The sequence below is a fragment of the Leptosomus discolor genome, chromosome 23 (assembly GCF_034619465.1).
Source record: "Leptosomus discolor isolate bLepDis1 chromosome 23, bLepDis1.hap2, whole genome shotgun sequence".
Lineage (NCBI taxonomy): Eukaryota > Metazoa > Chordata > Aves > Leptosomiformes > Leptosomidae > Leptosomus > Leptosomus discolor.
In genome coordinates this window covers 2,001,335-2,023,012 of record NC_141413.1, presented here as the reverse complement: position 1 = coordinate 2,023,012, position 21,678 = coordinate 2,001,335, and the positions used below count along the sequence as shown (strand labels likewise).

Below are 21,678 nucleotides of genomic sequence, written 5' to 3'. Positions count from 1 at the left end.
CTTCCAGTACCTGAAGGGGGCTTACGAGAAGGATGAGGAGGGACTTTTTAGAAGGGCATGTAGTGATACGACAAGGGGTAATGTTTGGAAACTGGGAGAGGGCAGGTTCAGACTAGATATAAGAAAGTTCTTCACCCTGAGGGTGGTGAGACACTGGAACAGGTTGCCTGAGGAAATTGTAGATGCTCCATCCCTGGAAGTGTTTAAGACCAGGTTGGATGGAGCCTTGAGTGACCTGGTCTAGTGGGAGGTGCCCCTGCCATGGCAGAGGGGTTGGAACTAGATGATCTTTGAGATCCCTTCCAACTCAAATCATTCTATGATTCTATGATCTCAGATCCTACAAATAGCAACCCCAAGTGAGACCCTTTGAGTTCTCTTGGATGTCAGTGGGCACCTCGTCTGAGCTGGGACACCTCTTAGGTACTGCTGACGACTGGTCAGGGGCAAGAAATTCCCTTTCTCAAGACTCAGTCATCACCTGTTGAGAAACACCGACGCATTGTGAGTATCTACTCCAAAACTTGAAAAGGGAAATTCTAACTAGCCTCTTGTCTCCACCTCTCTACCTATCTGTTTATCTGCCTGTCTGTGTCTGTTTGTGTTACATATATATATATATGCGCTTTAATTTAGGATACCTTGTAGTAAACCAGTGTGAATCTTGTCATTATCGAATCTGTAAATAAGTCGCTGCTTTAATCATCACATATTCTACTAAATTACCTTATTAAACTTAAAATCGGTTAATGATTAAGAACTGCCAAAATTCAAAATTTTGGTCTACTTCACACTACTAATAAACTGCAAATTGTTGCTAAATCATAACCATGTGAAAATATTTCATCCATGACAATGGTGCCTGTTGCTTTTCAACCATCCCCTATGAGAGAGAGGATACCACTGACCACTCTTGCAACCTGGCGAGGGAAGTTTCACAGGCCCTGGAACATCCTGGGGCTCCCTCCTTATAGCACATAAATAGTGAGGCCTCAGGGCTCACCACAACCCTGTGCGGGCATCAGACTCTGTCAGAGCCCAAAAGACCATTCTCCACAGCCCTTAAAAGTCACTTGACCACCAGGTGGTGAATCTCTTCAAGTGTCAGGTGGGGCAGAAAGTTTTGATTAGCTGCCAGGGAAGAACTGTTGAGCTTGTTTGTGAGCCTCTTTCTCATGCCCCAAGCCTTGGACTTGCTGTCGTCTTTCTTTCCCTTCTCCAGAGTTCTCCTGGCCATATGGTTTTAGAGGATGCCAGAAAGCAGTGACAATGCTTCCACAGAATGAGAATTGGATCATGGAGGCAGATGTGCTGTTGGGTTCATGCCTCTGGGCAGGAGGTCTCCCCAGGAATGCCTGTCCTGCTGCATAGGAACCTGCCTCCCCCAAGAAGAAGGTTTGCCAGGAGCAGAGGAGGGACTACAGCCTGCAGACCTGGCTGCCCAGAAAGGTGCTGTGTGGCTTTGCCAGGGACAGAAGTTTGACCCTGCTCCTCTAGGCTCTACTCCTGTAGGTGATGCTGTGCCAATGTTGTTTGACCTCCTTAGCCTCCCCACTGTGAGCCTTGCTTTCCTCTGGCTGTAGTTGGAAATGCAGTCAACGAGCCAGAGAATGGCTCTAGGAGGCAGGTTCTCTGTTCTTGGCTGTGAAGACAGACAGATGAGGGGAGATGGAGCTACTATTTTCCTGTGCAGCGATTCTCTCCCTGGAGCAGGTGCAGACATGTCAATACCCTGCAACACTTCAGGTCCTGAGATATGTCTCAGATCTTCACAGTATCTCAGGACATGTCAGCTCTCATGGCCTGGGCCACCAGGGCAAATGCAAACCTCCTGCACCTTGTGGCCTCAGGCAGCTGCTTGTGGCAGGGTAAACATGCTGGTGGCTGGAAAAATCTTATTCCTATGAGACTTCTCTTCTGAGTTATGTGGGATGGCAAGAGAAGATGAAGAGCAACATACAGGAATTGGTTGCTTAGTATAGTATTTTGGCTGCAATGTGCTGAGTTGCAAGTGAGAAAGAAAATGAGAATGGTGAGTGTGTGCCAGTCGTGAGTGCTTCTGTCTGTGTGAACTGTAGGGTGTCTAGCAGAGAAAATAGCATAGCCTCATGAGACCGGTGACAGAGGAGAAGCAGATCACTCCTCCAGAGTCGATGTGGAGACATGAGAGTGTTTTAGTCATCTGCCTAGTGTGTTGAAAGGTCTGGCAAAGACCCACTGTGGCATAGTCAGTTGTCCACCTGGCTCTGGGCATGACCTCAGAAGAAGAGGTCCGCTTTCTCTCACACCTGCCTGTGCTCCTTCATTGGACTGAGCTGTGGACAGAAGAGGGTCTAAAGCTGGTGAGAGACAGCCCTGCAGTTCTTGCTGAGCCCCTGACCTCCCAGAAAGAGGAAAGCAGGAGAGAGGACAGGCAATGAGGTGCAGCAGAGGTAAGAGCTGTCAGGAGGACATTACATGGTGAGGTGGGTTGACCCTGGCCAGATGCCCACCAAAGCCACTCTATCACTCCCCTCCTCAACTGGACAGGGAAGAGGAAAAAAAAAACCAACAACAGGCTTGTGGGGTTGAGATAAGGACAGGGAGATCACTCAACATTTACTGTCACGGGCAAACCAGACTCGACTTGGGAAAAAATGTAATTTAATCCAAATCAGCTCAGAGAGCAGTAATGAGAAATAAAACCAAATCTTAAAACACCTTCCCCCCCACCCCTCCCTTCTTTCCTGAGCTTAACTTTGGTCCCGATTTCTCTCCCTCCTTCCTGCCCCGAGTGGCACAGGGGGGGAACAGGGAATGGGGATTGTGGTCAGTTCATCACTCTGTTGTTTCTGCCACTGCTTCCTCCTCAGGGGGAGGACTCCTCGCACACTTCCCCTGCTCCAGTGTGGGGTCCCTCTCATGGGAGAAAGTCCTCCATTACTTCTCCAGCGTGAGTCCTTCCCACGGGCTACAGTTCTCCATGAACTGCTCCCGCGTGGGTCTCCTTCTTGGAGTACAGTCCTTCAGGAACCGACTACTCCAGCGTGGGCCCCCCTCACAGGGTCATTAGCGACAAACCTGCTCCAGCGTGGGCTTCTCTCTCTCCACGGGCCACAGGTCCTGCCAGGAGCCTGCTCCAGTGCAGGCTTCCCATGGGGTCACAGCCTCCTTCAGGCATCCACCTGCTCCAGTGTGGGTTCCTCCAGGAGGTGTAGGCAGTCATCTGCTCCACCACCCGTGGGCTGCAGGGGGACAGCCTGCTTCACCATGGTCTTCACGACAGGCCGCAGGGGAATTGCTGCTCTGGTGCCTGGAGTGCTTCTCCCTCTCCTTCTTCACTGACCTTGGTGTCTGCAGAATGTTTCTCTCACATATTCTCACTCCTCTCACTCGCTGCAATGACTGCTGCACAGTAACTTTTTTTCCTCTCTTATCACAGAGGTGAAATCACTGTTGCTGATTGGCTCGGCCTTGGCCAGCGGCTGGTCCATCTTAAAAACAACTGGCTTTGACTGTATCTGTCATAGGGGAAACTTCTAGCAACTTAGTACAGAAGCCACCGCTGTAACCCCCCCGCTACCAAAACTTTGCCGTGCAAACCTGTTGCGCATGGGAATTGCATGAGCTGGACTTTCTTCCTCTGATGGGTCAGTGTTGGCTGACTTTTAATTCTCTTTGGTTCCTTCATGACGTCCTAGCAACTTCTGCCCCAAGCTTGTCTCTCCCTCAGCAAGATTCAGGTTTTCTTTCCTGAAGCTACTCCAGGAGCACATGGATTTTGTTGCTTAACCCAAGTGAGATCTCATACCAAACTGGCACATGAAACTCAAGGCTGCTGGGTCAAACCCCTCGAGGATTCTGTCCTCTTGGCAGTGGAGCTGGGGGGAGATGAAGTACTCTGTGTCTATGTCTCATTCTCTGCAATGGTCAACTCACGCCCAACAAACACAGCCTCCACAAGAAATGACACAGGAAAAGCTGTGGCACGTGAAAAGCTCTGGCACATGAAACACAGTTTCTGAAGGACAAGACAGCTGAGGGATTTCCTAGTCCTTCGCTGTGATCATCAGGACAGGACTGAGTTGTGGGACAGATTGTGCACCTCTCGGCATCACAGTCTTGCCAGCAGTAGGCAGGGAAGAGTTCCCGCACAACCTCATGGTGCCTCTGAACAGTGTCCCGTGCCTGGAGACTGGCTGGGCATCGGTCCACTCCTCAGGGGGTGGCTGACATAAATTTTTTTTCTCTCTTTGCTTCACCTGTTAAACCGTTTTTATCTTGACCCATGCATTTTCTCTCTTTCACTTTTCCTGTTCTCTCCCCTGTCCTGCTGGGGTGGGGGCAGTGAACTGACAGCTGTGTAGGTGTTTAGCTGCTGGCTGTGATCAACCCACCTCAGCCCCAAGCATCTGATACTGGATCAGCACTTCCCGCCAGCACCCTCATTTGGCAAAGCGTGGGAGAGAAATCAAAGAGTACCGTGACTGAAGAGCCAGGCACCACCATGGAGAGACTTTGCTGAGAGAAAGCAGAGGCAATCTCTCCTGCCTGGAGGGAGGAATAAAACAAAGCAGAAAGTGGTTTCTATGTCCCTCATGGCTATGGGGCAGGACCTTGCCACTCTGCTCTTTTGTTGTCCCCAGTGAGGAAAGGATGGCTTGCGCAAAAAGGAAGTATTTTTGGAAAGAGGGCGTACTTCTTGATCAAAGAACTTTGATCCTGGATCTGAACAGCTCTGCTATGGCATTAGGTGTTATCACCCACATTAGCCACAAGAGTCACTGCTAGTCCTGTCACCTTTCCAGACCAATTAAAATCACCCAGTTTCCTGTTGTCTCCTGGCTGGGGAAATCCAAGTGAGACATTTTCCTTTACTGGGATAAATTTGGAGGATACTGAGGAGACCACAGCCCTATCCAAAGTCTCTTATAGGATCACAGCCTTCGTTGTGGTGGAGGTGTCTGTGTAGCCCAGGGGTTGATACTGGGTCCAATGCTGTTTAACATCTTCAGGAATGACCTGGACCACGAGCTGAGTGCACCCTCAGCAAGTTTGCAGATGATACAAAACACGGAAGAGGAGCTGATAGGCCAGATAGCCACTGCCATTCAGCTGGACCTCAACAGACCACAGAACCCTTTGCTCTGTGGCTGTAGGCTGTCTCACAGGAGACAGGTGGATGGGCTGTATTGAAGCACAAAGTGCTGGCTCTTTTGAGAACACAAAGAGAAAGACATGAACGCTTTCAGGGGAGGTAATTATTTTATTACTAACACAGCAACAGTGAGAGAAAATCATAGAATCCTTCATCACGTCTGATGCTGGGAACCCCAAGACGGTGCAGCCATTGGTTAGGGCATGGCGTGCTACACAGATGCTGTCCGTGGTGGTATTCACAAGCTCTGCATTTACTTGCACTCTTGCAGAGCCTTGATTACAATGCAACTTCAGTATGTTAACAGTGACTGATACCAATCAGGCCTGACATGTGGAGTTAGTTTTGAAGATCTGTCCCTTTGGTGAGAGATCCTAATATTCTTAACAGATTAATAAAATTAGAGTTCCTGGGAACAGTGCACACAGTTGGTGCTAGAAGTCATTGTGTGGGGAGTCTTGCAGTAGGCATCATATTCCTGGAGTTCGTGACTGTCATAGTTTAACCCTAGCAGGCAACTAAACACCACACAGCTGCTTGCTCACTCCTCTGCCCTGGTGGAATGGGGGAGAGAATCAGAAGGGTAAAACGGAGAAAATTCATGTGTTGAGATAAAGGCACTTGAACAGGTAAAGCAAAATCTGCGCCTGCAAGCAAAGCAAAACAAGGAATTTGTTCGGTACTTCCCATCAGCAGACAGGTGTTTGGCCGTCTCCAGAAAAACAGGGCTTCATCACGCGTCATGGTTACTTGGGAAGACAAATGCCATAACTCAAATGTCTTTCCCTTCCTTATTCTTCTTCCAGCTTTATATGCTGAGCATGATGTCATACAGTATGGAATATCACTTTGATCAGTTGGGGTCAGCTGTCCTGGCTGTGTCCACTCCCAATTTCTTGTGCACCTGCAGCCTACTCGCTGGTGGGGTGGTGTGAGAAGCAAACAAGGCTTTGACTCTGTGTAAACACTGCTCAGCAGTAACTAAAACACTATTATCAACACTGTTTCCAGCACAACCCCAAAACATACTATGAAGAAAATTAACTCCACCCCAGCCAAAACCAGCACAGTGACTTTGAACAGTCCACATCTGCTTGATCAGGCCTTGTACTTAAGGCCCACTGTGTTAGCGTAAGTATCTGCTGTAAGGGAATCAGCTGGAGTGCCCCATGCCAGCCTGTGCTCTGCGCTGGTGGCTGTTATGGAAGAGAAAGCACTCCAACCCGTTAGGAGAAGATGCGTGATTCTGTTTGTAACACAAAATAAGAGGTCCCATAGCAGGCAGGCAGGAGGAACCTCTCCACGGATGGCATCCACACAGCATGCCATGGGAAAGTCCTCCCGGGGTCCATGCAATGCTCCATGGCAGCAGGGTGCCCAGTGTCTGAAGGGACACAAGATTTACTCACTATCTGTATTCTTCTTCTTACCCTATTTTACTAAAACAGCTTTGTATTAACCCATTTCTTGTTGGGCCTTTCTTACTGAGATCCAGAAAAGAAGCCTGCACCATTTCTTTCTATGTCACATCCCCCTCCCACCTACCTGGTACAAAACAGCCCCATACTATTTCAAGTGGACAGAACAAAGCACATGCATGCTTACGATTAAATACAAGCTGACCAAATTTATGTCTCTGAGGAACACGTAGTGGTCATGCAGTGTTCATGATACGGATTGGCCATGATGTGATTACTGACTTCACATGCAATAGTCTTCCAGGCTGACAACTGCATGGTCATGCTGGGCAAAATGGGGGCTTGCCCTGGATATTTCTCTCAACCCTTTCACTCTGTTAAAAACAGGACCTTAGCTGCCTGTGAAACTGCTCCGAAATCACTCCAGGTCATGCTTTGTACTGTCAGGACTTCTCAGTGCACAAAAACCCCAACATACCATTCAGCTCACTTCATGCCTGTAGCCTGCGTGATACTTTTCGGATGGCTCACCAGTGATATCTGTGAGTGAGCATCACTTTCCTTAAACGGTCACAGCGTCACCACTTGGAGCGGCTGTTTCCCGGGCTCAGCTGTCTCTTTGCTGACTCGACCAGAACTGCCTGCACTGGTTCTGTACCCAGTGAACACAGAGCTGGGCACAGGGCGGGCAGCAGGAGAAAGACGTCTCCCCCCTCTCCATCAGCATGCCTCCAAATGCACCTCTCTGCCTTTCCCCAGTGGGCCTTGACACTTCCATCCTCTTCTACTCACCACAGACACTAGGTGGGAGACCAAGCAAATGTCTGTTTCAAAGCAAGCAGCCTGCATGGGGCCAGGGATGAGGGAAGAGCAGCGTGGAACGGGTGAGCATAAGTCTGTGCGTTGACCTGTGGAGAAAATCACCAGCCCCACAGCATGCGTTGCCCAGGAGAACATTGCAATTTCAGGAACAAGGACCACAAGGAGGCTCAGGCTGGGATGCAGCATTTCTTTAATGAGAACAGAAAGTGTCCATTTTGACAGGAGGGGGAAGAGCGCTGAGCATGAGAGGCTGAGGGCTCCAAAGTGCAAGAGGGCATCACCCTTTGCAGTGGGATGAAAAGCGCCTGCAGGGCGCTCCTTTCTCCCCATTGCAGCTGCAGCTGGTGAGAATCCTCTCCCATCTAGAGCAAGGAGGAATGAAGTATGTTGCCTTGATCAACAGAAAAAGCTATGAAGCCCAGGAGGGAGGATGAGTGGGCTACCTGGCAGTAGCAAGGAAAACACAGGAAGAATAAGAGCAAGAAGTGCACGATGTTAAGGAGTGACACACGGCTCTCTTCCATTCAGGGGGTGAAGCGGGTGTCCCATGCACTGGGAAACCACAGCCATCTCTCCGATCCTGGATCCAGATCTTGTTTCTCCGTTCGGGCTTGTTCTTTCCCACATGAGTGATCCACTGGTCCCACCAGCACAGATTGCACAAACGCAGGGGCCCACACAGATTACTCCCGAGGCCTGTGAATCTCCCAGATCCAAGGGTGGCCCCAGAAGAGATGGGAACGCCCCCAGCACTGAGGGAGCTCCCAACAGCAGCTGACAGAGAGGATCCCACCGCTGCGCTCTGAGGGAAAGAGGTGAGGATGGGGCCCAGCAGGGTCACCACCACCGGGTACGGTTCGATCACAGCGGTGGAGTCAGTGCACCGCAGAATACAAGGCTCATTGCAGCCATTTGCAAGGGGGGCTGGCCTGCAGGAGAAAGGGAGGCAGGGTCTGTAGCAAGACATCTCTCGGCGAGGGAGGCAGAGCTGAAAGACAGAGCAGGGCATGGGCAGGAGATAGAAGCCTGGGAAAGAGCACGGGTCAGAACCACAAGCACACCTGCAGACAGAGTGCGGGTGCATTCAGACTTACCTAGCTGACTGAGCAGATGGCAGCAAGGGCAGTGCATGACAGACCTGGAGGATGCATGGACTTTTATACCCTGTCTCCAAGCCCCGGGGGACCTGAAGCATTCCTTATGCATGAAGCACTTTGCTAACTAGCAGTATTTACTTGCAAAACTCTCCTGGATGATGACATCTTTCTCTTTTTCATCTGAGAGTGTTTGCTCCCATCTAGCACAGGGCAAGACTGAAATGTGCCCGTTGAGGTGCAGCAGTCATTGTGTTGTTGCCTAAGGTCACAGGATATTGCTGTTGATCTCATCTCAGCTGCTCACAGAGACACTAAGCAGCATGCTGGCCACGCACATTCCTGCAGCACAGGCCACCATCGCCTTCAGGCAGTGTGTAATTCAGCTCCTCAAGTCACCTGACCATTGTTTCCAGCTCACGGCCTTGGCCTGAACAGCAGAAATTCGTACCCTTGGCAGCTATGCTTACCTGGTCATAGAAGCAGATCATTTTGGTTAAGCAGGACCCGTCTTTCATGAACCCATGCTGCCTGGGCTTGTGTCCCTGGTTGTCCTGCATATGCTGTGTGAGCACACTCAAGATGAACTGCTCCATAATCTTTCCCGGTACCAAGGTCAGGCTGACAGGCCTGTAGTTCCCCGGATCCTCCTTCTGGCCCTTCTTGTAGATGGATGTCACTTTGGCATGCCTCCAGTCATCTGGGACCTCCCGTGTTGACCAGGACTTCTGATAGTGGATAGTGCTTTGGCCAGCTCCTCTGCCAGCTCCCTCAGTACTCTCAGATGGATCCCATCTGGCCCCATGGACTTGTAAATGTCCAGGTGCCATAGCAGGTCATTAACTGCTTCCTCCTGAATTATGGGGGGGTTTATTCTTCTCTCGGTCCCTGTCTTCCAGGTCAGGAGGCTGATTGCCTTGCGGATTGCTTGTCTGACTGTTAAAGACTGAAATAAAGAAGGCATTAAGTACCTCAGCCTTTTCCTCATCCTTGGTGGCAATGTTCCCCTCCACATCCAGTAGAGGATGGAGATTCTCCTTGGTTCTCTTTTTGTTGTTAATGTATTTGTAGAAACTTTTTTTGTTGTCTCTCACAACAGTGGCCAGCCTGAGTTCTAGTTGGGCTTTTGCCTCTCTAATTTTCCCTCTACACGACCTAACAAGATCCCTATACTCTTCTTGAGTTGCCTGCCCTTTCTTTCAAGAGTGGTAAACCCTCCTTTTTTCCCTGAGTTCTAGTACAAGCTCCCTGTTCAGCCAGGCTGGTTGTCTTCCCAGCTGGTTCATCTTATGGCACACGGGGACAGCCTGCTCATGCACCTTTAAGACTTCATTCTTGAAGATTGTTGAGCCTTCCTGAACCCCTTTGCCCTTCGGGACTGTCTCCCAAGGCACCAGTGACCTGAACATGCCAAAGTCAGCCCTCTGGAAGTCCATGGTTGTGGTTTTGCCGAAACCCCCTTACTTGACCAAAACCAGGGAACTCTGTCGTTTCATGATTGCTAAGCCCAAGATGGCCTCTGACCACCAAATCTCCCACCAGTCCTCCTCTGTTGTAAACAGTAGGTCAAGTGAGGCACCTCCCCAGTAGCCTCCCTTACCATCTGTGTCAGGAAATTATCTTCCACACACTCCAGGAACCTCCTGGACTGTTTCCTCTTGTCACGGTTTGAGGCTGGGCCGGCCACTAACGAATGACAGACGCTCTCTATTAACCCCTCTCCCCTCCCAAAAGGGAAAAGGAGAGAGAACAAGGGAGAGAGACTTTATGGTTTGGAAAAGAAAACTAAAACAGCTTTAATGGAACAATAACAATAAAAGAAAAGATAATAATAAGGAAAAAATGAAATATATACAGTATGTACAAATACATACAAAACCAATACCGAGCCCAACTCCCCCCCTGCCCCTGATGACAATACGTCACCACCACACCGCAGGGCTGGCACTGGGGCAGTCCCAGGCTGGACTCGGCAGCAGACAGGGACGGGATGCAGGAGCTGGACTCAGGCACTGGATTCAGCGATGCACGGATCAGTCCTCCTCAGATGTCGGCCATCGAAGAAGAGCGAAGGGCAGCGAAGGGCCGAGACCCTCGTGATCTCTCAGCTTTATACTGAATATGACGTCTATGGGATGGAATACTCTGTTGGTCAGGTTTGGGTCACCTGTCCAGTTCGCTCCTCCCTGTAGGTGCGACTCTTTTCACTCCTGGCACCCCAACACGGAGTACAAGATTTAGCAGTGACCTTGGTCGCCATAAGAACAAGTATAAGCAAGGGCCTCTCTGCATACCATTCCTTGGTACGAACTATAAACGTCAGGCCTTATCACTGCTAGGAGCAGTCACTGTCTGGAAAAACATGCTGCTGTTTCAGAAAGTGCTGGTAGTTAGAGGAGACTTAACTGAAAAGTTAAAGCACTAAACCAGAATTAGTTCTGATTTAGCCCAAACCAGGACACCTCTCTGCTGTGTTTTATTTCCAGCAGACATCTGGTAAATTGAAGTCCCTCATGAAGACAAGGGCTAACAACTGTGAGACTTCTGCCAGCCGCTTGTCGAACGGTCTATAACAGACTCCCAGCAGGATATCTGCCTCGTTGGCCTTCCCCCTTATCCTTACCCATAAGTACTTGGCTTTGTTCTCACAATCATTAAGCTCTACACAATTGAAACACTCCCTAATGCACAAAGCCACGCCATCGCCTCTCCTTCCTTGCCTATAACCTCTGAAGAGCTTATAGCCACCCATTGCAGCACTCCAGTCATGAGAGTCATCCCATCACATGTTTCTGTGATGGCAACCAAGTCATAGCTATCCTGCTGCACAATGGCTTTCAGCTCCTCCTGTTTGTTGGCCACACCGTGTGCATTGGTGTAGATGCATTTAAGCTGGGCTATTGATTTCACCCCCAACACCGGCATGTCACCCCTAGGTTCATCACTGGTGGGCCTTGTTTTGTTCCCTTCCCCCTCTGAGCCTAATTTAAAGCCTTCTTGATAAGCCCAGTCAACTCATACACGAGAACCCCTTTTCCCTTTCTAGAAAGCCGAATCCCATCTGCTGCCAGCAGATCCAGTGCTGTGTAAACCTCCCCGTGATCATAAAAACCAAAATTCCACCGATGACACCAGCCTCTGAGCCATGTATTAATCAGATGTGTTTTCCTACTCCTTTCAGCATTCTTCCCTGCCACTGAAGGGATTGAGGAAACCACTACCTGTGCTCCTGAACCTTCAAGCAATCACTGCAATCCCCTGAAATCCCTTTTGATAGCCTTTGGACTTCTCTCCACAACCTCATTGCTACCAACCTGAATAACCAATAGCGGGTAGTAATTAGAGAGCTGTACCAGACTAACATCTCTAACCCAGGCTCCAGGAAGGCAGCAGACTTTCCTGTGGGATAGATCTGGTTGGCATATTGGTCCCTCTGTTTCCCTTAGAAGGGAATCACCTGTGACAATTACTCTCCTTTTTTTCTTAACAGAGACAGTCATAATGTGTGGAGCTGACTGACTCTCCCTAGGCAACTCCCTGGATGGACCTTCATCCACCTCCTCATTTCTGTAGAGTCAACTGGGAAGGTGAGGGAGACCTGGAGGGGTTTTGCCTGCTGCCCCAAGCAGGGATGTTGTTTCCATTCCCCCGCTGTCTCTTAGGTCTCTTCCTTCTGCCTGGTGGCAAGAGGGTAGGGGGTCCTCTACTTCTTGTGGAGTCTCTGTTGTGTTGGAAATTTTGTTTTCATGCAGGGATATGGTTAAAGGGATTTAGCTTGAACATTTAAATAATGTACTGTTATTACGCAGGTGATAGAGGCTTGCCTGACTATACCTAAAAGGTAAGTACGGTTTATCGTGTCCATCAAACCACAACCCCCTGATCAAGGACTGAAGCAAGAAACAAAGAGAAGAAAAGACTTGATGAAGTTCTGGAAGATATCCCAAGATAAGGGCAAACTGTCGGGAACATGATAGGCTGGACCATACCCACGGTGTCCTTAAAAGATTCTTGACCATACATGGTCAATTCAAGGAGTGGTTGGGACCTCTGAATAACCACCAGAGACAGTATGAGACCCCCAAGGATGCGCACATCAAGCCTCAACCATGATTCAGCATGGTGCAAATTAGTTATGAATATGTATTAGCTCGATGTTGAATAATGTATGTTTTGAAACATAAATGTGATCAACAGGCGTGCTCAGGTGTGCTTGATTTGTGGATTGATTCCATTGAGCACCTGGGGCCGAATAAAAACAGTATCTCTTCTGAACGTGTGGAATTGGGCTATTGCACATTGAGTAAAGAATAAACTTTTAGGACACCTCCATCTGCTGCCTTTGCCTCAGGGATGGTAGGGTGTGGCTCCACAAATCTATGTCCCTCTCACACTCCCTGATGCTCCTTAACCTTTCCATTTCCTTTTTCAACTCTGCCACCAGGCTGAGCAGATCATCCACCTGGTCACACCTCACACAGGTGTTGTCCCTGCTGCCCGTTGGCACGAGTGACAAGCTCAGTCATTCACTGCAGCCAGAGACCTGGACAGCTGCATGTTTGTGAAGGAGCTCTGTCTGGGTCACCGCATTCCTTCTGGCAATGGCTTTCAGCTGAGTGGAAAACATAGCTTCTTCCCTCTCTGGGAGGGCATGACCACTAGTTTTGTTGGTCTCTAGAGCCAGGAGAGGGACTACACCTGTCCTCACGCCTTCCCTACACACACCAACTGCCATGCCATGCCCTTCTGATGCACCACGCCTAGTTTGCCCATCCTGTTTGCCACGCTTCTGGTCACTTGTGCTTCCCAGGGGCTACTCTTGTCTATGAGGGGGTTGGTCACTGACTCTCGTCAGAAACTTACTCTTCCCTCTGGGGGTGGGGCTAGGGCACACTCTCACTCCCTGTGCTTATGTTGCCTTGGTCTTGCTGCAGTTTTGGTTCTTCAGGAGGGGTCCCCCGGAGCAATCCCGTGCTCCAGAGCCCTTCACTCAGTGGCTACTATTCAGTCTTCCCTTCCGTGCCTTCCTTTGCTGAACAATGAAACGGTACTTTATGCGAGTGATGCAGCAAGGAGCCAGCAGAATTACTTTGGCTTTGGGCTTTCTAGTTTAGATGTTGCAGCCTGAAATGGGAGTACCCAAAATGTCCACGTGATGGCAGCAAGAGAACACACAGGGAATGTTCAGTTTATTCTAGCTCAGCTGTTCACTCTCCACATACTTTTTCACTAGCTGCTCAGCCTGACAAATGGAACCTTCCTCTCCAGAAGAGAAAGCCTTCCGAGGCTGCACAGAAACAGGAGAGCAATAACTCACACAGACAGATTGACAGGCTGTTCAACACAGGGGTGAAGGGAGGCATCAGCAGAGACCACAGTGCAAGTGTCAAACTACTGATTGCCGACCATGAATGTACTCAGTGAGGGGCAATGTTGAAGAGGTTCAGCTAGAAACTCATAACCAGGTCTAATTATGTGAAAACAAGATTCTCACAGGTTAGCAGGCTGGGCATTGTAAGAGACAGTATGCTAAGTTTGTGCCAAAAGCTCTGCCACTCCCTTGAAAGGCCCTGTGAGTAGAGAGTGCCCAGTGGCCCTGGAGGAAGGCTGCACTTGGTGCTGGCCAGGGAGACAGAAAGACTGCTAGGATCAGCCATGAGCACATGGCTCAGATGGAGTGGCCACAGGGAAAAAAATAAAAATAAAATAAAATAAAATTAAATTAAAAATAAATAAATAAATAAAGCACAGATGTCCAGGAGGTCCAATGGTGTAACGGTGAGCACTCTGGACTCTGAATCCAGTAATCTGAGTTCAAATCTCAGTGGGACCTTACTCTTTTGGCTCCCTCAGGGCTTTTCTCAGCCTGCTTAGTCTGCTGCAGTGTCCAGCCCATTTGCTTCCCCAAGATCATGGTATCTGCTCCTACCACTGTAGCCTCTGTTGCTGCTTCTCCCTGGGGGGACACTGTGGGGAAGACACTTTGTGCCTCCCTTACAGGCTTCAGTGGGCAGCCAGAGATATCCCAGAGTTGCTGAGCACCTGGAAATGCAGCTCAGGCGAGGCTGACCCACTCAGGAGGCCAGGTGACTCATTGGTCCTCCACTGGGCCCTGAATCGAATCTTTACATCTGGTCCTGAAGACCAGATCTGCTCCATGCCCCCAAGTCTCCTTGTCAGGGGTCCAGCCCCTGCCAGAGGGTTTCCAGCAGGGCTGCTCTCCTGGATGGGTATGCACATGTGGGTTACAGGCAGCAATAAATCTCAAAGATGCTTCAAGCCCCACTGGGCTGAGTCTTTCATATCCAGACATTTGCCTGCTTCCTTCTTGGCCTTTCTGCAGGTTCTGGTTTTGCAGATGGGACCAGTGGGGCTGCTGTTCTCCCTAGAATTTGGAAAGACCTTCCTGAGGTCTTTCTGGCTGATGGCTGGCTTTGGCAAGCCAGAGAGTGGCTTGGCTACGTGTCTCTGGCCTTAGAGGCTACCAGGAGGAGCACAGTTGGGCTGAGATATGGATCAGACAGAAATGTCTGCTGGGAACCAAAGCCTCTGAGAATTTCCAGGGCTTCACTTGTATACCTGAATGGATACAGGGGAGAGGCACAGGGTAGATGTGCAAAAACCACCCGGCTTTTATCCCCAGTGACATCTGCAGGAAGGCATAGCACTACCAGGGCCTCATGCAGCGCCTCAGGAGCCCTGGGCACTGAAAGAGGTCAGAAGTTGCGAGCCCTTGCTTCCAACCATGTAGTGACCAGCCCAGAGGCTGTGCCTGGGATCCAAGTACAGGCGTGGCATCAACGTCTTGTGTAAGACAAAGACGCTAGCATCCCCAGGCAGGAGCTTGTATTAAAACCAGAGCTCTGGTAAACCTGGCAATGGAGACCGAGATCAAGCTGACTCAGTCATCAGTTTTGGTTGTCCCATCTTGTCAGCACGTTTCAAACAAACACATTAGGATGGAAAAAGGCCTCAGGCCGTCTAGTCCATCTAACTGGTCTTCCCTGAAGTAGCACCAGCCTTTTCCTCCTCCCCACTTGCAGAGTCATGGACATCCTTGCTTATGGATTTAAAGTCGGTGATTGTGCTGCCTGATGGGAAGAGAGAATTAGCTTTGTGCTGAGGACACGCACTGCCTTGTGAATGAAGCTCTGTGCTATGCTGTGCCTGCTGTCCATGAGATGTCTTCCCTTCATTTTAGCACTGAGGGCCATGCTCTGCAAGCTGTCTTTGGAGATGAGCTGCTCCGGTTTCAGGTGTAGAGAAGAGAGCTGGTGGGGCTGTATTACTTGGGTTGTCAGTGGAGATCAGGCTACTAAGTTCTGCTCAAGAAGCAACAACACAGGACTTCTTTTCACGACTCATACTCAGCTCTGGTCCCTTCTCTTTCCTCAACTTGCCTGTCTTGTCGAGGGGAGCAGGTTTACCCATTAATTCAGGATTTTCTAGGGGGAGGTGAGGAAGAGAGAGGTGAGCAAGGGGTTTTACGGTGTCCCTGGGCACCCCCTGCAGCTGGATGGACTGTGTCTGTCGGGGCTGAGTCCCACAGCTGCAGTGTGGTCAATTGTAGGTAGCCCAAATGAGACTGTACCCCGTAGTTGGCAGGATTCAAACCTGCGCAGGGAAACCCCAATGGATTTCTAGTCCATCGCCTTCACCACTTGGCCTCAACTACCTGCTCCAGCTCTCCCTGCCCTGCTCATCACATGCTGGGGGCAATGACATACACGGCTCCCTGGCACTTTCAGGGCCACACTCCACTCAAAGCCCTGCACTTGGGTGCTGTGCTCAGCATGCCACGTACCGGGCTTCCAGAGGCCATGAGAGGTGGAACCTCAGGGGCTACAGCTGTAGCTCCCAGCACCTTCTCCTCAGATGGGCACCTGGGATATCCCAACACAGGGGGATGCTTTCACACCGCAGCTGCCCTCTCTCCTGCTTCCAGGGAATAAGGAGAGGCAACTGTGTGGAGACAACTAAGGATGGTGGTACTTGTGGGGTGGGATATTAGACCCCGCTTTGCTTCTCAGATTTACCTGAGGGGGACTCCAGGACTGCTGTGAGCACTAGGGTGGGCACACTGCTGTAGGGGAGATGGTGACCTCCCAGAAGCACCTCCAGGCTCTCGGGGACATAGGGTGGTGTCAACCATTGAACAAAGACCACAATTGACACATCCGGCCCACACAGGAGGCCAGGTCGTTTCCTGGCCTTGCACTCTTGAGGTCTTTCTGATTGAGGGCAGGCCTTGACAACCAAAGAACCACATTCACCCAGCAGAAAGCTCCAATCAGGTGTCCTCTTACCTTCTCTTCTCCAGGCTGAATAAACCTGGCTCCTTCAGCATCTCCCTCAATCACCACGTGCTCCAGCATGCTCTGATACTACCTTGCATATGTCCATTCTTCCTGATAAATGTGTGCACTCTGACTCATACTTCCTGACCATGGTCCTTCTGAAAAATGCCACCAGTGCTCATGCAGCCTGCAGTGGGACGATCTGAGGATGCTTCTGTCCTGGCAGTGGTGTTGGAGAGAGATGCCCCAGAGCCTGGGCTGTAACTGCTGCCTTCTCCCAGGAAAAGGACTCACACCTCCCTGCTGATGCCATGGCAGTGGTGTCCTTACTCCCACCTGTGTCTATTTCAATGGGTGCTGGTTATGTTTGCAGATGAGTAACTGCCAGTGCAGGGAAACTTCCTGCGTTGAAACCCCGTTGGTCAAAGCCACATCCTGGATTATCATATATAGTATGTGCCACTGGGCCTGAAACAGGAATAGATACATCTCAGGGGGTCTCCAGCTTCAAGATCAGAGTGCAGGGTAGCTCCCTGATGACTAAAAAAAGAAAGAAGTTGCCCCAGTCTCTAAAAAAAGAGGAAGAAGGACTATCTGTGGAATGAAAGAAAGGAGATCATAGAATCATAGAATTGTAGAATGGTTTGGGTTGGAAGTGACCTTAAAGATCATCTAGTCCAAATCCCCTGCCATAGGCAGGGACACCTTCCACTAGACCAGGTTGATCAAAGTCTCATCCAGCCTGGCTTTGAACACTTCCAGGTAGGTGGCATCCACAGCTTCCCTGGGCAACATGTCCCAGTGCCTCACTACCCTCACAGTGAATAATTTCTTCCTAAATCTACTTTCTTTCAGTTTGAAACCATTGCAGCTTGTCTGATCACTGCACTCCCTGATAAAGTTCAACTCCCTGATGAAGTTCAACAAGGGCCCAGCTCTCCAGCCTGTCAAGGTCCCTCTGGATGGCATCCCTTCCCTCCAGTGTGTCAGCCACATCACACAGCTTGGTGTCATCAGCAAACTTGGTGAGGATGCACTCAATCCCAATGTCTGTATAGCCAACAAAAATGTTGTCCCAATATAGAACCTTGAGGAACACCACTCATCACTGGCCTCCACTTGGACATCGAGCTGTTGACCATGACTCTTTGAGTGCCAACATCTAGCCAACTCCTTATCCACCTGTCAAATCCATGTCTCTCCCATTTAGAGAGAAGAATTTCATGCGGTACAGGTAGGTATCATCAGTTTCTCTTCCCTTATCTACCAATGCTGTAATCCCATTTTAGAAGGCCACCAAATTTGTTAGGAATGATTTGTCCTTTGTGAAGCCATGTGGCTGTCACCAATCACCTCCTTATTTTCCATGTGCCCCAGCATATTTTCCAGGAGGAACTGCTCCATGATCTTGCCGGACACAGAGGTGAGACTGACTGGTCTGTAGTTCCCTGGATATTTTTTTTTCCCCTTTTTGAACATGGGGGTTATGTTTCCTCTTTTCCAGTCAGCAGGAACTTCACCAGACTGCCACAACTTCTCAAATATGATGGACAGTGGCTTAGCAAATTTATCTGCTTCCTCACGACCTGTGGATGCATCTCATCAGGACCCATGGACTTGTGCACATTCAGGTTCCTTAGTTGGTCTTGAACCTGATCCTCTCCTACAGTGGGCAGCTCTTCATTCTGCCAGATCCTGCCTTTGCCCTCTTCAACTTGGGAGAGGTGGCTAGAGCACTTGCCGATGAAGACTGAGACAAAAAAGTCATTGAATAGGCTAGCTTTCTCCATATCCTGGGTAGCCATGGCTCCTGTTTCTTTCCGGAGATGGCCCACGTTATCACTAGTATTGTTTTTGTCACTGACGTACATATAGAAGCTTTTCTTGTTACACTTAATGTTTCTGGCCAGGTTTAACTCTGTCAGGGCCTTGGCTTTCCTGACCTGATTCCTGGCTGCTCCAACAGTTTCTCTGTATTCCTCCTAGGTTGCCTGTCCTTCCTTCCACCCTCTGTAGACTTCCTTTTTTTGTTTGAGTTTGTCCAGGATCTCCTTATTTATCCATGCAGGTCTTCTGGATTTTTTGCTGGACTTCATCTTTGTCGGGATGCATCGCTCCTGAGCTTAGAGGAGGTGAACCTTGAATATTGACCAGCTATCTTGGGCCCCTCTTCCCTCCAGGGTTGTATCCCACGGTACTCTTTCAAGCACTTCCCTGAGGAGACCAAAGTCTGCTCTCCTGAAGTCCAGGCTAGTGAGCTTGCTGTGCATCCTCCTCACTGCCTTAAGGATCTTGAACTCCACCATTTCATGGTCCCTGCAGCCAAGGCTGCCCTTGAGCTTCACATTCTTCACCAGCCCCTCCTTGTTGGTAAGAAAAAGGTCCAGCATAGCACCTCTTCTCATTGGCTGCTCTAGCACTTGGAGAAGGAAGTTATCATCAGTGCATTCCATTAACCTCCTTGATTGCTTGCGCCCTGCTGTGTTGTCCCTCCAACAGATATCGGGGTGGTTGAAGTCCCCCATGAGTATCAGAGCTTGTGAATGTGAGGCTGGCTGCTCCAGTCTGTCTATAGAGGGCCTCATAGCTTGGTCCTCCTGGCTGGGTGGCTTGCAGCAGACCCCCACTATAATATCACCTAACCCTGTGCTCCCTTTATTTCTGAGCCATAAGCTCTCTGTCAGTTCCTCCTGCATCCCCAGGCAGTGCTCCATGCACTCCAGCTGCTTATTGACATAGAAGGCAACACCCCCTCCTCCCCTCCCCTGCCTGTCTTTCCTACTAAGTCTACACCCTTCCATTCCAACACTCCAGTCATAGGACCCACCCCACCATGTCTCTGTGATACCAGTAATATAGCCCTGCAAGTGTGCACACAACTCTAACTCCTCTTGTTGATGGCAAACTGGAGTGAGTTCAGTGGAGGATCCCTAGGATAGCCAGGGTCCGAGGACCCAAGACTTGCTTAGCTAGGAGAAGAAAAGGCTAAGCAGGGATCTAATCAGAGCCTCCCAGTGCTACAAGGAGATTACTGTGCTGTGGGCAGGATGAGAGCCGAGGACAGAAATTGAACGGGCAGCTTGTGGCTGGCTCCACAAACAAAAAAGAATCACCTTGAGGGTGCCTGAGCATGGGAACAGGGGTCCAGAGAGACTGCAACAGGTCTGTCGTCCAGGTATTTTTCGACCCGCAAGGCCAAAGCGCTGATCAGCTGGGGTGAGCCTGCTTGAAGCAGCAGGATGCACTCTCTGATTCCCTGAAATGCCTTCCAGCCAGAAGGGTTGTTGGGGTGTAAAGTGGAAGGAGGGAGAGAGGATTTTGTGGGTGAGTGTTTGAAGAATGTCCAAAGATCTGCATTTCAGGGGAGAGGCATGCAGAATGTGAGATTTGTAGGGGAGAGTGGGATTGCCTAGTGACTCTCCAGACCTGTTTACTCTTCCAAGCCCCGCTGCTAGTGAGGGCAGCTGGGAGACGCAGCAAGACCTGATCTGTCACCAAACGGACATCAGAATGCCTAGAAAAGGAAGACCCTCCCACAGGGAAAGGGAAGGAAAGTAAGAGTGGGACTCAACCCAGGGAAACTGCAACCTGAATGCAGCACGTTAGACCACTCAGCAAATGTGACCCGCCGCTGCTGCTGCTGCCGCTGCTACTGCTGTTACAGCTGCTGCTCCTCCCCCTGCAGCTGCCAGAGCCAGCCCACCTCAGCCAGCCTCCTCCTGGCACTGCTGCAGGGCAAGGTGCCTACTGCAGCATCCTTGCCCTGCTCCCACCAAGGGCTTCTGACAGGCGACCGCATCTCCTACATGTGCTGCAGACCACACAGCACCCAGCACAGGGGCAGCATCTCTCGAAGGCCACGGCAGTCCTTCATGGGAGCAACCAAAGCAACCGTCAGCAAATCACGGCTCTGCACAAGCTGACACCTGCTCAAGGGGCTTCAGGCACACAACTGCCTTTCCCACGACTTCCTCCATTCCCCTCAGAGCCTAGGAAACAGCAAGACCAACACTCAGCAGCCTCGTGGACAGTTTCTGGGGCAACAAGGGTGCTTCCTACTTCCCTGCTGAGGGCCAAGGAGGCTGGGCAAGGAGGTCTTTGCCACACCAAGTGCTGCGGGAATGCTGTACTGGTCTCAGGGAGCAGGGTGTGGGAATGGGGGCAGACAGTCAAGGCAAAAGGACAGGAGATGTGCCAAGCACTGAGCAAGGACTGAGTTCCGGTTCCTGTGGGGAAAAGGCTCACCTAATGCCCAAGATGCAGAGGAATGAGTGCACAGTTTTCTCTGGGACGTGACTACGAGGCATCTCAGGAGGACACTAGTCCAAATGCCTGCTCAAAGCAGGGCTAGCCCCAAAGGTAGAACAGGCTGCTCAGTGCCCGAGCCCTGTTGAAACTTGAGTGTGATACCCAAGTATGGAGAATCCCAAAGTTCTCTGGGCACCTGCTCCAGTGCTTCAGCACTCCCTGGGAGTGTCTGAAGGATTCAAAGCAGCACCCCTGAAGCCTGCTGTGGCCAAGTGGGCAAAGCACTGTGCAGCCAGGTGAAGGAAAAGCTTGTCTGCGTTGGCCAGGAATCGAACCTGGGTCAACTGCTTGGAAAGCAGCTATGCTCACCACTATACCACCAATGCACCTCAGCCCTTCATCCCTCCGGATCCTCCTCTTCCAAGCCTCAGTGGCCTCCTCCTGCCAGGTATCTGAGCACACACATGACCTCAAGATGCTTGCCTGTGGGTGCTTTCTCTCTGGGTAACACAGCAGCTAGGGCATCTCAACATGCACTACTCAATGCCTAGGCGTGATTAGCACCAGCAACTGCCCATGCTTGCAGTACCACACGGGACAAACCAGGACTGAGCTCCATGCAGCAACACTGCACGCATCTATCCTTTGGACTAGGCTTCGGC

At 50.4% G+C, this 21,678-nt stretch overlaps 3 non-coding genes across 3 annotated transcripts; 1 reads left to right on the top strand and 2 right to left on the bottom strand.

Annotated features, from left to right (window-relative positions):
* Positions 1-14,232: 14,232 nt before the first annotated feature.
* On the top strand, positions 14,233-14,304 carry TRNAQ-CUG (transfer RNA glutamine (anticodon CUG)). Its single transcript has one exon. It is a non-coding gene; the product is annotated as a tRNA-Gln (tRNA).
* A 1,760-nt stretch (positions 14,305-16,064) lies between these two features.
* On the bottom strand, positions 16,065-16,146 carry TRNAS-AGA (transfer RNA serine (anticodon AGA)). Its single transcript has one exon. It is a non-coding gene; the product is annotated as a tRNA-Ser (tRNA).
* Positions 16,147-21,330: 5,184 nt separating this feature from the next.
* TRNAG-UCC (transfer RNA glycine (anticodon UCC)) lies at positions 21,331-21,402 on the bottom strand. The gene has a single exon. It is a non-coding gene; the product is annotated as a tRNA-Gly (tRNA).
* Positions 21,403-21,678: the final 276 nt, after the last annotated feature.